This window comes from Octopus bimaculoides, chromosome 13, assembly GCF_046866305.1.
Source record: "Octopus bimaculoides isolate indiv1 chromosome 13, ASM4686630v1, whole genome shotgun sequence".
Taxonomy (NCBI): domain Eukaryota; kingdom Metazoa; phylum Mollusca; class Cephalopoda; order Octopoda; family Octopodidae; genus Octopus; species Octopus bimaculoides.
The window spans coordinates 49696931-49711956 of record NC_142940.1 but is presented as its reverse complement, the minus strand read 5'-3'; positions in this window follow the sequence as shown (position 1 = coordinate 49711956).

Sequence of the window (15026 nt, the reverse complement as noted above, 5' to 3'; positions counted from 1 at the left end):
AATTAACAAGAAAAACTGGTTCCTTAAGTGATCACCTATGTTAGAGTTAATGCACTGAGTCTCCGCATTCATAATCTGAGAACACATTATGCTGTCACAATCATCTACAACTACAACAATTTATAGTAAGAGACTGATACTCTGAGATGATGGGTAGTGTGCCACTTATTGAATGTCATTGTGACCTACAGCTAGCTGCTACTGATCCCAATCTGACCACACCTCACATACCCAGTACTGGCAGAACCATGTAACCACCAAACAGATTAGAGTTATAAATTCTGCTTTGTGAAGTTATGCATATCGTACTTTTCTCAATAAATTTGTGAATACTAGTTGCAGAATTATAAATTACTACTGCTAAAAAATTTAAGGGCATTATAAAAGGTTGTTTTTTTTTTGTCTTTTGTTTTTTTTTAACAAAATGTGGGCAGGTCACTGCTTTCATCACTTGTGGTTTATTACACAAGAGTGTAGGTGGATTGCTGCTCTTAATGTATATTATAACATCCCAAACAATGGTGGTGCTCATTATGAGCTTTCTATTCCTTATAAAGCATACATTAAATGTAAGTGGGACTTTAACATGGTATGAAAAACACTATGAAGTACTGATGTTATTATGAGTTCAATGTGCTACAAATGTCATTTAGAGAAAGTAATAAAAGCAAGTAGGAAATAATCCTACACCTTTTTATGTGATTAAAGAGAGAGATACCGACAGAACACTATCCATCATCTGCACAGATTTTAGTTGAATATGAGGAGGACAGAGTGAATGTTCAGGCATTGGTGTTTCTATGTATATGAATATATGAGGGAACAGCAAATATGAGTTTTCTAAATATAATTTTCATTATATTGCATATGAATGTGCACCTGTGCATAAGATGTAATACAGAATTTTCAAATAAAATGTGTGAACACAAAAAAAAAAAAATTATATTTATAGTAAAGTTTATATTATTTGTTAATAACTTATAACAAACACCACAAAGTTTCTCACAAAGCAGTCATCTTATGATTGCTCAGCCAGAAACTCAGAGTAATGCCATGGCAAAACTTTAAATAGCAAGTTATCTATACAGAGTAGTCTTACATCTCTATGTGTATGCCTGTGTTTGTATGTGTGTGCGTGCATGTGTTTTATTGACTTCTTATATATATATTTTGTATATATGCATATCTTATTGATAAATCTGCAATGTTCATAACATATTCTCTCTCTCTCTCTCTCTCTCTCTCACAAAACAAAAAAAACTTCCTGCACAAACTACACATTCAAAAATAGTATTCACCTGAAAACACACCTAAACAAACAACACACACACGGACTAGCAAAACTCACAAGGAAATACAAACGAAACACAAAAGGAAAACACAAAACATAAAAGGGAAAATACACAGAAATACAAAACCAAATAACATTGAAAATTAAAACACTCACCCAAACACAAACACACACACTATGCATATATGTCACCAAACATCTGATGCACATGCCTTATGCACCCATGAAACATTAAGTAATGTGGTGTTGAGTCAAACTGCTGTAAAATACATGTAACTTCAACCAAATGTGATGAGTGCTACTTTCTTACATTTGTTCAGTCACCTGTGTGTGCACATGCGTGTGTGTGTGTGTGTGTGTGTGTGTGTGTGTGTGTGTGTGTGTATAATAATATGTATGTCTGCATAGTGTGTGTGTGCATAATGATGTGTATGTCTGCAGTGTGTGTGTGTGTGTATGATGTCAACCAATAACTTGCTGATCTAATGGCATAAAAAATAAATTACAAAAAACGTAGTAAGTGGCAAACTTCTCTGACCACATCAACATTTTCTTTGCTTTTCTTTATACATTTAACAGACAGACTAGCACTATACAAATAACACTGTTCTGCCATTACAGAAAAGGATGAGCCGAGATGTGAATACTTTTTCAAGGAGATTCTCAAGCCTATCGAAAAAGAGTTTATGACCTTAATAGTGCTAGGAAGCATTTCTTAACAATAAAACTGATTTTAAAGCCATTATTGTCTCTTTACTTCTATCACTACTCAATCTCACTATTAGGTCACAGCTCCTAATAACAGAACATCACTCAAATGTTGTTATAAGATATCACATCTCTAGTCCACTTTTCTTCCAGTCTACATAATACCACTTCCGACAAAGAACAATATAAAAAGAACATGTCATCAATAAATGATATTTCAACATTAACTCCTTACAAAATTTACTTCCAGTTAAACAATTCTGACTAATATCTCACAAAAATGTTCACTTGTACACTTTAATACAAAAGCAAAATGAAGGAGCCAAAAAAAATAAAGAAAATAGGAATATAAAAAAAAAGCTCTGAAAAAAAATGGTGGAGGGGGTTCTTTCATATTGTTTTCTGTCTTTTAAGAGACTACTTTCTGTGAATAAAAGCTCTAGAAGCACATATCAAGATAGACTAACAAGATGGTGCAACAGACGACATCTTCCTATTTCTAAGGTTAGCATAAAAGAGTACAATATATTGGTATCTGAGAAGATTGAATACAGGAAAGAGAAAAATTACTAAAGTTTTTTAAAAATACGATACACATTTTCACTTTTTTCTTTCTAGTTTTTTTTCTTTTTTTTTTTTTCCTGACAGGTATATAGAGATACTTCAACAACAGAATCCAGCACCTTCTACAAAAATAGATAGTTCCAAATGTCAACATATAGCATAGCTAGAGAAAGAAATTTTCTGAAAAATCTATACGATGAGCATATACACATAAAAAAAAACTGTACATGTTACATAAAACGATGTTAGAGTACACATATCATCCACATGTGCGCAGACACAGACACATGTGAATAAACATATGTATATAGTACTTTATAGTATAGTTATGTAAGATAATGCTTATATGAAGGCTTGTATAAACACACACACACAGAGAAAAATGTGTGGTGAGATGTGGGTACATATTTTTTGTTCACTAGGTATAGAGTATAAAAGTTTAAGTCTAAAATTGCAATCATATTTTACATATCTTTTAGCAGAATATCTTTAAAAAAAAATATGTATATTTAAATTAAAAGGCAAAAAAATGTATAACTATTTAAAAACTTATCTACCCACCTACCAACCTTCAAAACGAGAAATATTTTTAAAAAGTATCAACTGAAGATATTTCTTCATATGTCCAATGAATTTATCTTTCTTTTTTCCTTTTTTGATATCTGTTTTCAATCTATATTTTACTGGAATATTTCATTGCTCTGTATTTTTTTAAGCTTACTGCACACAAAATACAGCTTTTATTTTGCAATACTAAAATATTCATTTTGAACACTATCCGTTTCTAACTTCAAACTATTAAACTTTTCCAAATTGAACACATTTCTTCTCTCATTATTGAACTTGTTGACTCCAATCCCTTTAATAATCTAATTTATTATTATAACCTTGGAATTTCTCCTTAGGGCTCTCTAAGTCCTTACATAATGATGGTAGTGTGTGTGTGTGTGTGTGTGTGTGTGTGTGTGTGTGTGTGTGTGTGCATGTGTGTTGGAATGGGGAGAAGATAGCATTTCTTTGAAATATTTCAGGTCTCATCACAACGCCACTAAATTCAATTAACACTAATTAATTGTAGGAGTTACTTCTAATTCTAGAAATAATATTTCAATGCTTGAAATTGCAAATCCAGTGTGTTTAGCTCACATTGCATTTAGTGTCTTAACTGTTGATCTGCAAGCTGATTTTCAGTAGCAGCACTCAGAATATTCTGAGCAACAATAAAGAAAGGCTATTATTTAATAGGAGTTTTATATGAATGGACAACAGCGAAATGGAAAAGAGAGAGAGAGTTGAGAGAAAAGTATAATCAGAGAATACATACAATTCTGATGTAGGATATACAACTCCCATGCACGGAAAGTAGAGAGGAAGCATTATAAACCAATGTATGTATGATTACTACCTGTGGAATGTAAAAGTTATCTTAGAAACAGTGTACAAAATATTTATAAAGATTATCAAAAAACTAATTTTCTTTCCATCTTGACATCTTCACCTGCAAATAAATACAGACATGATGTGTGAGAGTGCATGAGCACATGAGTCATTATGTTTTGCCAGTTCCTGCCAACAGCAATCCACATAACAATCTTTTTGCACATTATTTACATTCGACGGATATTTGTCCTCATCTTGTTTGTTGTTAACACAACATTTCAGCTGTTCTACCCTCCAGCCTTCTTCAGGTGTCTTGGGGAAATTTCGAACCTGGGTTCTCATTCCTAAGGTATTTTTCGATGTTATTATTATTATTGTTGTTGTTCAGGTCACTGCTTGGAATCTTGGGGTTAGTAGCCCGCACTCTTAACCACTATGCCATATGCCTATGGGCAATTATGGAGTGAATTTTAGGACTTATAAATCTAATATTTTCCTATCCTTCCTTAATACCTGTTCCCAATATGCTGCTTATATCTGCACTCAGTCTGCTTAGGACATTGTTGTGTCTTAGCATATGTGCTGCTTCCTTTAGTTTTCATATTTTCCAGTGGTGTTCTCTGTCTATTATTTTAACTTCAACCCACAGGTTGACAAATACTTCATAATTAACATAAATTATGATATAAAGAATTTACAAGGGGGTGCTGAAAATTTCTTGGCTTTTGGTAAAAGAAAATACAGGAGGATTAGTTAATTATGATTGTATGCAACATATTTCCTTCTCAGATTCACACACTAATTGTTTTTTGTGGCCTTGTAAGAAAACTCAGAAGGTTGGGAATCAGACCTTTCTTAATATCCTTAAAGCCGGGAACTTTTCAGCACCTCCTCGTACATCTGATAATTATTTTCTTCATTCTGTCCTCTATAATTTGAAAATATATCAAACTATTACAATTGAGGCTTAAAATATGGTATATTTAATATTTTGAATTATATGTTATGTAATGTATTGTAAATGGCAAACAAGAATTATTAAAGAACGTTTGCAATCATTTTGTCAAAAAGCCATAGAGTGAGACATGGATTAAAAATAAGCAATCTCACCACTCTAGTGAATTCTGTTATAAACAAGAGGTGTGTGTGAGAACTGTAACACATTCTAAAGATGTCAAACAGTCCACACCCATGGAAAGTCATGTTTCATCAATGACAAACTAAGAAATTCTACTTCGCATAAACAATGTGAACAAATTAAGGAAAACATACAAACATATTCCGTGTACAAGAGAATTAATACTTTACAGTGTAAAGACAGGGATTCAAATGAAACTTCAGAAGTCATCTATTGAAAGATATTTGAGAAATTATAAAACATTTGTTACTGAGTCGTTTTGGAATTAGTGGAATTTAGACATCATGCATAAATGAATATTTCTGTATATCTGCAATTTACTTGATTACATGTGGAAAAATTTGTGGACCAGATTGTTGATTATCAAATTTTTAATTACACCAGCATACTTTTTCATTCTAGAATTTCAAATCAAAAGAATATAAAGAACCCAGATATTTAAAAGCCTCGCCAATATTTTAATTTACTTAAGAAGAAAAAAAAAAATTCAAATTCAAAACATACTGTATATTTATGTATTTAGAAAATACGATTTCTAATTGACTTATACATGAAAGAAAAGCTATTCCGAAATCCTACACACAGGAAATATTTTATTTCCAAATTACAATTACAAAATTATAGTTAATTCAAAACACATTGGAAGTTTCCCTTTATCACTCTGCTTTCTCTCCCCCTCTTCCTCATAAATAAACAATCACACTAAGTTCAGTAATGTATGTTACATTACTTTTTAGCTATGGCAAACTCTCCAAAGACTTCACCAATCCTGCCTCACAGTAATAAGTGTGTGTGTGTGTGTGTGTGTGTGTGTGTGTGTGTGTGTACGGTGTGAAAATAAATTAATAGCAAGCAACATCATCCACTAAAAAATAAAACAAAAAAAATAACAATGTCAGCAAAGAGTAATGGGTAAGTATTTTAACTCGATGTGCCAGAAGTGGAATTAAATTGCTTTGCTGTAAATGAAGGCTGTTGACTAATTATCATTGAAACAGCATTGAACAGGAGTGTACTAGAAATATATTATATAGCACACTACACACAAACAACAGTTGACGCCGGAATTACCAATAGTAGCAGCGTAGAGGGCATTAGAAACATAACTAACAATAATTGTGTTGTAATATTAGTCCTCATCATTGTCATTTAACATCTCTGTTCCATGCTGGCATAGGTTGGATAGGTTGACAAGATCCAATGGGCCCAAGTACTGCATTGTGTTCAAGTGTTTGCCTGCAAAGTTTCTGTGGCTGGATGCCCTTCCTAATATCGATTTCAAATTTTGGCAAAAAGCCAACAAGTCCAAGGGAGAGGGATAAATCAATTACATCAACCCCAGTGCTCAACTGGAACTTATTTTATCAATCCTGAAAGGATGAAAGGCAAAGTCAACCACAGTGGAGTTAGAACTCAGAACGTAAGACAGATGGATTGCTGTTAAGTATTTTGTCCAGCATGCTAATGATTCTGTCACCTCAGCACCTTAATGCCCTTCTTGAAATCAACCACTTTATAGTATGTACTGGGTACTTTTTTTTTTGTACCACAAGCACCAGTGAAGTCACCATATTGCTTCTAAGAATATGGAGCCCAAGTGAGAAGGGGAAATTTTTATGCAAGGAAAATAATAAAGAGGGGTAAGGTATAAGAGAAAAGGTCAGACCAGAATATGATGATGATGATGATGATGATGATGATGATGATGAGAACGTTCACTTTTTTTTAAAGAGTGTAAGACATTATGAGAGTGTAGTGTGAGAACATATGTGGAAGAAAGAAAGAGAGCGGTTGACAGAGAGATGGAGAGGGTGAGAGAAAGAGAAGAGAACCTGTGCTGGCGAAAGAGAGAGAGCTTGAAGGAGGGGAAAGAAAGAGAAACAGATCGTTTGGCTGAGAGTGGGAGAGAGACCTTATGACAGTAAGAGAGAGAAGAGAGAGCTTGTGACGGTAAGAGGGGGGGGAGAAAGAGGTTGTAACGTTGAGGGGGAGAGAGAACAGTTGAGAGAAAGAGAGAGAGAGAGGGAACTAGTAACAGTGAGAGGGGGCTAATGACGATGAGAGAGAACGCGTGACTTAGAGGGTGCAAGTGACGGTGTGAAAGAAAGAAAGAAACAAAGAAAGAGAGGGAAAGAGAAAGAAACAGTGAGAGAAGGAAAGAAAAAGGAACAGAGTGAAGGAGAGAGAGAGAGAGAGAGAGAGAGAGAGAAAGGGAAAGATGCTTTCTCTTTCTCTTTCATCGTATGGAGCGGTGATAGCTTTTGCAAGTCCTCGTTTGTGTGCGCTTTTAATATGAGTGCGTGTGCATTCATCCGAGTGCGCGCTTATGTGTTCGTTGGTGGATGTGTAAAGTTTCGTCCATTTGCATAGGGGGAAAAAGCAAGGAGATATAGTACGTTATGCATGTGTGCACATGAACTTTTGTATGCACACCTCTACATTTGCGCATGCGTGTTCATATAAATTTTATATATATATATATATATAAGGACAATTTATTTACTTTTCGTCAATGTGAACAACATTTTTCATGTGCATATTTTCATATTCGCAAAAGAGCGCATTCGTCTCCGTTTCAGTGCATATATTCGTAAACACGAACGAGTAGCTATTTAGCCCCAGGTCAAACCCTAATCAAGTAGGCTTATTACTGAAAATCATTCCAATCGCGGCAATTTCATCTGCTTGGGGAAGTAGTAATCAAAAGGGCTCAACACACCATAGAAATGTACCGCAAGGTCTTTTAGAATACAGGGTGGACATAAAATCAGGTACTATTTTAATAAAAATGGTTCAATTTATATGTTTTTCTTTTGCAACACCTTAGGATGAATACAGAAGACTATGCAGCAATTGTAATTAGTGGAATCCAAAGAAGTACAAGGAAATCAGAAATAGTTTGGACAGGAAATTCTAACAAAGCAAGACCAACAAATAAGACGGCAGAATTCTAGTTTGAGCACCCTGCATTAACCCCTCATGACTTATCTATTTTTTGGAATTTTCAGAAAATTTTTGCGCATTTGTGTTTTACACGGAGGAATTCATACGATTATACAAAAAAAAAAAAAAAAATTGTGTGATTTAAGGGTGATTTAGCTGTTATCTTTAGCACACTCACGACCGTCTGATACCTCACTCTTTCTTTGTACTATAAGCAGACTCTGCTACTCAGAGCTGATCGATCTCATTTTACCCTGCTTACTCATCTCTCTTTCTCTCGTTACTCATATCATGTACACGAATCTAACTCCACACTGACCACTTATATGGTCTTTCCTTCCCAGAAGGACAGTCCTCCGAGTAGTGGCGGCTCGTGGTTAAAATTAGTTGGGGTGCTGCTTCAGAAAAATGTTAGCCATTGTTTTAATATTGTGTAAAACGAAACACACATATTAAAAGAAAATTTAAGCATAAACTTGATAAAACCCTAAACGAAAAAATTGCTTTTTATCTATTAATAAATTGTTTCAAGCTTGATCTATTTATTTAAAAATGAAATCCACTCTTCTCGTTTTACTTTGAGCGAAAGGGGTAACAATGTTCTCCTTGAACATTGGATGACTATTAAAGAAATTTTTCTCTATTGAAAACACTGCAAGTGCATTTAGTCTTTCAAGATTCATCGTACTCCTTTTAAAGGTTTTTATTCTTTCCAGTGTTGCAAAGCTGCGTTCTGCCTCTGATGTAGTCATGGGAACTGTCAAGAGGATTTTTATCAATTTCGTAATTTTCATTAAGAACACCATCTAAATTGTTTTCCAAGATAAATTTCAGCAGCTCAATTAATTTGCAATATTCATGCATATCGGATCTGCAATAGAATATTTTCAGTTCAGTTTCAAGATTTTCTTTGTCAATAATGGGATATGCTTTAGTGGTCAGTGCTATCTCTTTTGTAGACAGTTCATTCTTAAAATTAGTGAAGCTTTTCTTGTTCAATAATTTAGCAGTTATTAAGTGTTTAGTGGAAGAATATCTATCCATTATATCAACACATATGCAGGCACACACTTCCTTTGTTTCTGCCATGAGTGTCTTTGAAGCATTCTCACAGTACTACTTCGAGTTTCTTATTTCTAAAATAGCAATTTTGAAATCTGTTATTCATTGACTTTAAACACACTAAATTTCTCGAGATTGCATTTGGTTGTAAATTACTTCAACATGAGGTATAATCTGATGAAAAAAATCTAACCAAAACATGAAATTACCACCATTCAAGTATTTAAAAATTCCTGTTACTTCTGCTATGGTCTAACTTGCATTTGATGTTGAATGAATTTCAGTAAGGCAGCTTTTTAAAGGTTGCAAATTTTCATGAACTCTGTTCAGGGTCCGTATGTTAAAGTTCCACCTTGTAGAGCAGGGGTTTTCAAACTGTGGTCCGCAAGGACAAGACAGGGGGTCCGTGGACAGCAAATACTTTTTATGGGCAATTTGATTTTATATATGTTTTTTAATCGAAACCTTTTAATTGACAATAAACCTATTTGTTAAATACTGTTAAATAAATAAATGTAAAAATATATGTTATTTTAAGCAAATATTTATGTATAAATTTGATAAGCGTTCATAAGGGGGTCCCTAAGGTAAAGCCTGAAATATAAAGGGGTCCGCAAGTCAAAACGTTTGAAAACCCGTTGTAGAGGATGGGCGTGGAATATTGACGTCTATATGCTTCTTGAGAATGGATACACGTCATGGTGATCTTGGAAAGAATGTTGGAATAGCCAAAATTTTAAAGAAAAATATTCTTGCGTTCCGTGTAATACTTGCTGCATTACTTATTATTAAATTAAATTGATGTGCATAACAGTGAATGAGATGTGCATTACTATAAACTGTTTCTATGTTTGCTTTTTTTTTTTGCCTTTCATGACATTGCACCATCAAATGTCTGAACTATCAGCTTTTGTCCATTTCCTTGAAGGATTATTTCTAATTGTTCTAGAAAACGTTTTGATATGCCACCTGCAGTCTGATTTTCTGGACTAAAGGCATTTTGTAATTTTTCATGAACGAGAGTATGGCTACTGATATTAAGCTTAAGGATTATATAATGTACAAGTAAAAACAAACAATTTAAAAAATAAACGACTCATTATATTGAATGTTATCGATAATATTGAATGAAAATAAGGGATGCTGCAGTTCCGCAGTGCCTATACACAAGCCGCCACTGCCTCCGAGTTTCTTTCACTTCTCAAGCAACCTGTCGAGATTACAACCAGTCAATAAAAACATCAGTCATGTTGATCTCACCGGTCTCTGAATGTTGGCAAATGGCATAAGTACAGTTCCTTCCACAAAAAAAGTAAAATAAAATTATCGACAGTCTATAAAGTTTATCCATAAGTTGTTGTCACGGATGCGAATAATGCGGAGAAATGGATTTGATAAGCTAGCTTAAGAATCGGCAGTTGGAATCCGTTGTAGCTCTAGCTAACATATTTAAATCTCAACCACTCAGTTCATAAAGGTATAAAAGTGTGGAATGATTCAGTACTATGAGCTTTGTTGTTGGCACTCCGTCGCTTACGACGTCGAGGGTTCCAGTTGTTCTGATCAACGGAACAGCCTGCTCGTGAAATTAACGTGCAAGTGGCTGAGCACTCCACAGACACGTGTACCCTTAACGTAGTTCTCGGGGATATTCAGCGTGACACTGTGTGACAAGGCTGGCCCTTTGAATTACAGGCACAACAGAAACAGGAAGTAAGAGTGAGAGAAAGTTGTGGTGAAAGAGTACAGCATGGTTTGCTACCATCCCCTGCCAGAGCCTCGTGGAGCTTTAGGTGTTTTCGCTCAATAAACACTCATAACGCCCGGTCTGGGAATCGAAACCACGATCCTATGACCGCGAGTCCGCTGCCCTAACCACTGGGCCATTGCGCCTCCACTACTATGAGCAACACTGTATAAAACTATCGAATGCTTCGATAATTCGGGAGTGCTGATATTGTGTTCCCCTCTACTCTAGGGTGGATTCGAAAGTGCACACGCGTGCCTGTGTTTATTTGAGTGTTGTTGTATAGACTGGTTTGTCCTTAAGGCAGGAGATATAGAATGCTTAATGGAAACGTCGACATTGCACACATAAACACACACAACCATGCACCCTGAATAGAAACAAAGATTTAAGTTTACATAGACACACTTAGCGTAGCTTTCTCAGCTGAATCCCCCTGGAAACCCTACATTGTTAAAACAAATATCGTGTCCGTAAAAACAAAGTATGGTGGGAGAAGCGATAATAACATGAAATGGTTTATTTTTCCTGTTAATTACATGCTAAGAAGGTTATGGTCCGCGCGACGAGAGAGCCAAGGCTGCCTGCTAAGCGAAATAACCCCCCCCCCCCACATGCTCATCCCGTATTAATCTAAAAAGAATAAAATAAAAAAAACTGAAGACTAAAATAAAACCAGAAATACATAGAAGGGATGGAATAAGTGAAGGAAAGAAAACGGAAAAAGATAATTATGATGGATAGAACAGAGAATGAAAACGAAAGATTAAATTATTCATTCATTTATTTCCAAACAAGTGTAAAAGAATGTAAAGTTGATACTTTATGTAATAATTAATGTTTTCTTAATGACTAAGAAAAACAAACATTAACGCAACCCATAATACAGAATCAAATATTTCTAAAATGTTGACAGTGACTTCGAAGTTTCGCCGCGGAATATTATCAAACTGTCCTTATATAATCAATCGATTCATTTTTCTCATTCTCTGTGTGAAGGATTTATTATATAAACGATATAGCCATTCTTAGTTATTTTATTTCTCGCATAGAATGTTGATGTTCCGATATTACAGAAGATTGAGCTGATGAAGCAGTGAGCTACTGAGACTCGTTAGACTCTAACGGTTAGAGATTACAAATGTCATAACGCATTCGTGATGTTCCAGTGGTAGGGTGGAGGGAAGAACCTTCCAGCATACCCATCTAGTTCAGTGTGCAACGCGAGAGAGGGATAAACAGGAACAAGACAGACAAATATAAAGATAGGGAGCAAAATGTTTGTTAAAAGCCCAACACACACACAAAGAGAGACACAGAAGGAGAACTGTGTGTTTTCAAAGTTATTTCGCGTTAAAGTTGTCGTATTAAGAAGAGAAACCAGAGAGTCCCAGAAAGGAGGTGGAAGTAGCAGAAACAGAGGATAAACGGGAAAAGGCCACAGGAAGAGGAAGAAAGCAAGTGATTTGAACTGTAAGCCCCATCCCATTCACTCTCCCCTTGCAGACACGAAACCTACCCATTCCCATCCGACACAAAAACAAAAGAAAAAGTCAAACACACACAAAGAAGTTCAAAACCCCTCCTCCAAGTCAAAAAAAAAAAATGGAAGTGCAAAGCCTACATATTATATGGATATAATAATGAACTGTTAAATGAAGTGTTGTCATGGGACGACGTTAAAGAAGTTGCAATTGCTGGGTTTGATAATGTTATGGAGTTTCACAGGTGTGTGTTACCAACTAAAGAACAAGAGACTGTTATAGCTTTAAAGACTGTTATAGCTTTTAGGAGTTGGACTGCGACTTGCTTCCAGGTTTCACAACTTATGATAGTCTATTGGAGGAAACGGGCTTTGATATGTTAGAAGGATCAGGTTTTAAAAGGTAGAAAATGGGCCTGCTCGTAAGGCGGGCGAGTAATTCCATTTCCATTTTTCGTCTTCATTTTCCGTTCATATTGTCATTTTAATTTTTAAATTGTAATATGTCCCACATATCTTGAATTGTCCCATCTTGGTGCGTCCCTTGTGGGCAATAAAGAAACAAGCCTGGAGGGATTCTCGCACTTCATACGCATACAGTAGAGACGGAATCAAGAGAGGAAAAATTTAGACAAGACATTTCTTGATCTACGTAAAAGAATGTGGAGGTGGAAAGGAGAATATCCAAGTGGAATGGATTAGTAAGGGTAAAGCTGCCCAGGGAGAAATTCAAGGAGAATGAAAGGTGTGTTCTATTGAATGAAGAAAGATAGAAAGTATTCGTGGATTGACGGGCCGGTGTTGTACGATACCCTGCCGCCCGTGGTGGCATATGAAGAGTTAAGAAATTTTAGACAAAAATATAATACATGACATGAGCAATAAAAAAAAAAAAAGTTCACTTTTTTTTTTTAAAGGCGGGGAAACGAGGAAAAAACTGTCCAAAATAATGTCTAAATGTAACCACTTGACTTCGGGGATTGCGAGCAGGCATTGCGCCTCATTTTTATCATTTTCATAATTTAATTCGTTTCTTTATTATTTTTACGTCCTTGCTCGATCTCTTTTTGTATTTTTATTTCCTCGATTATATGTTTTGCATTGTCTTTGTAAGGTGTAACCTCTATGTTTGGCCCCTTGCGGGCAATAAAAAATCGAGCCTGGAGGGATTCTTGCACTTGTTAAAAGCTGTTCGGTGCCTAAACGAAAACATTAATACACAAATTGGGGAAGTGCTTGTGGTTAATTAAATCAACTCCAGTACTTGACTGGTAAATTATTCTATTAACCATGGATGTGTTTGAAATTAAAATGCAGAGACATAAACTTTGCAACGTATTTTGTTCGGCGACCCACCGTCTATGCAAAAAAGAAAAATGTAAGTTTTACATAGCACGATGTTGTTCATTTTATACTAGGAAAATGAACATTATAGTGTTCATGCTATTGCTACAAGTGACATCAAATGAGGTTCGGACTCGTAATTCCACTATGATCAAGTTTGCTTTGTACTTCCACCGAGGGATTAGTGAATATATTTATGATGAGAGATCATACTGAACACATGTTTAGACCGCCTGAATTTGATGTAACTTAAATACCTGTCAAAATTTTCTTTTCTCAACTAATGTCTACTGGTAGTTATTTCAAGTTTTCTTCTATCCCATGAAACAAACAATCTGCGACTTATGGTATGTCGACAATGAAGACTTCAACGACTAAAAAGAAAAGCTAAAATTTCAACCTTGTAATTTTTTTTTATTACTATTTCTTTATGCTACCAAAAAGGAAAAGATGCCCAATTTCAAAATGATAACTAGGAATATGAACACACTTTGAAAATTACTGAAATGATGCGGACAGCGGATTGATAGAAGTGGAAGAGTGAAATTATTTTTAATCTTTCACTACTTCCCTCTTTGCTTCGACTTTAAAGTCAGGCGGCCTGTTGAAGCTGATCCTAACTCTTAACTCGCCACTTCAGAACATACTGAGTCCGCAACTCGAAATAATTTCCCGATTCCCCTTGCACGACAATTATCTTAAAGAAAGCAAATTAAACTGCACAACCCCATTTCCTTTCATTTGATAAAATCCAATGGCTTGTGCCTAATCAAAAGCAATCTTTGTTACTGAACAGTACCATAAAGTTAAGCATTTAGTAAACCGATTCTTAGCAGAGCCTATATTTCCTTTTGTACAGAAAACGTAAAAGATTTTCGTTTTCTTTCCCCATTTAAAGCAACAGACATTTTATCTAGTAGGTGGTGGACCAAAAAACCCGTTCGCTTTCTTTCCTTTACATGCTCATACTAGTTAAGATACCTGACGCTGTTCGCTTTTTTCCTTTGTACATGCGTGCTCATTGGATACCTGATACATGTATTTTGTATGCCTGAAAATGGAGAGCTAGCATGAGCATTATCGACACGTTATGCCTTAAAAAATAAAAGGCAAGAAAGAAGCGCAAACGTGCAGGAAGATATGTGTTGTGTACAAGAAAGGATGCTGCTATAGAACGTACGTACCAGAAGTGATTTTCAAGATTCCAATCGGGAAAATTTTCCATTCAAGATTCACCTCGCTCTGACCGACCAACTACGATAAATAGCGATAAAGCGAAGGAGTTAGTCGAGACCAACCCCCGTTATACGACCAGTATGTTCACAGATATTCTCAAAATATCCAAATCAAGAGTTGAAAATTATCT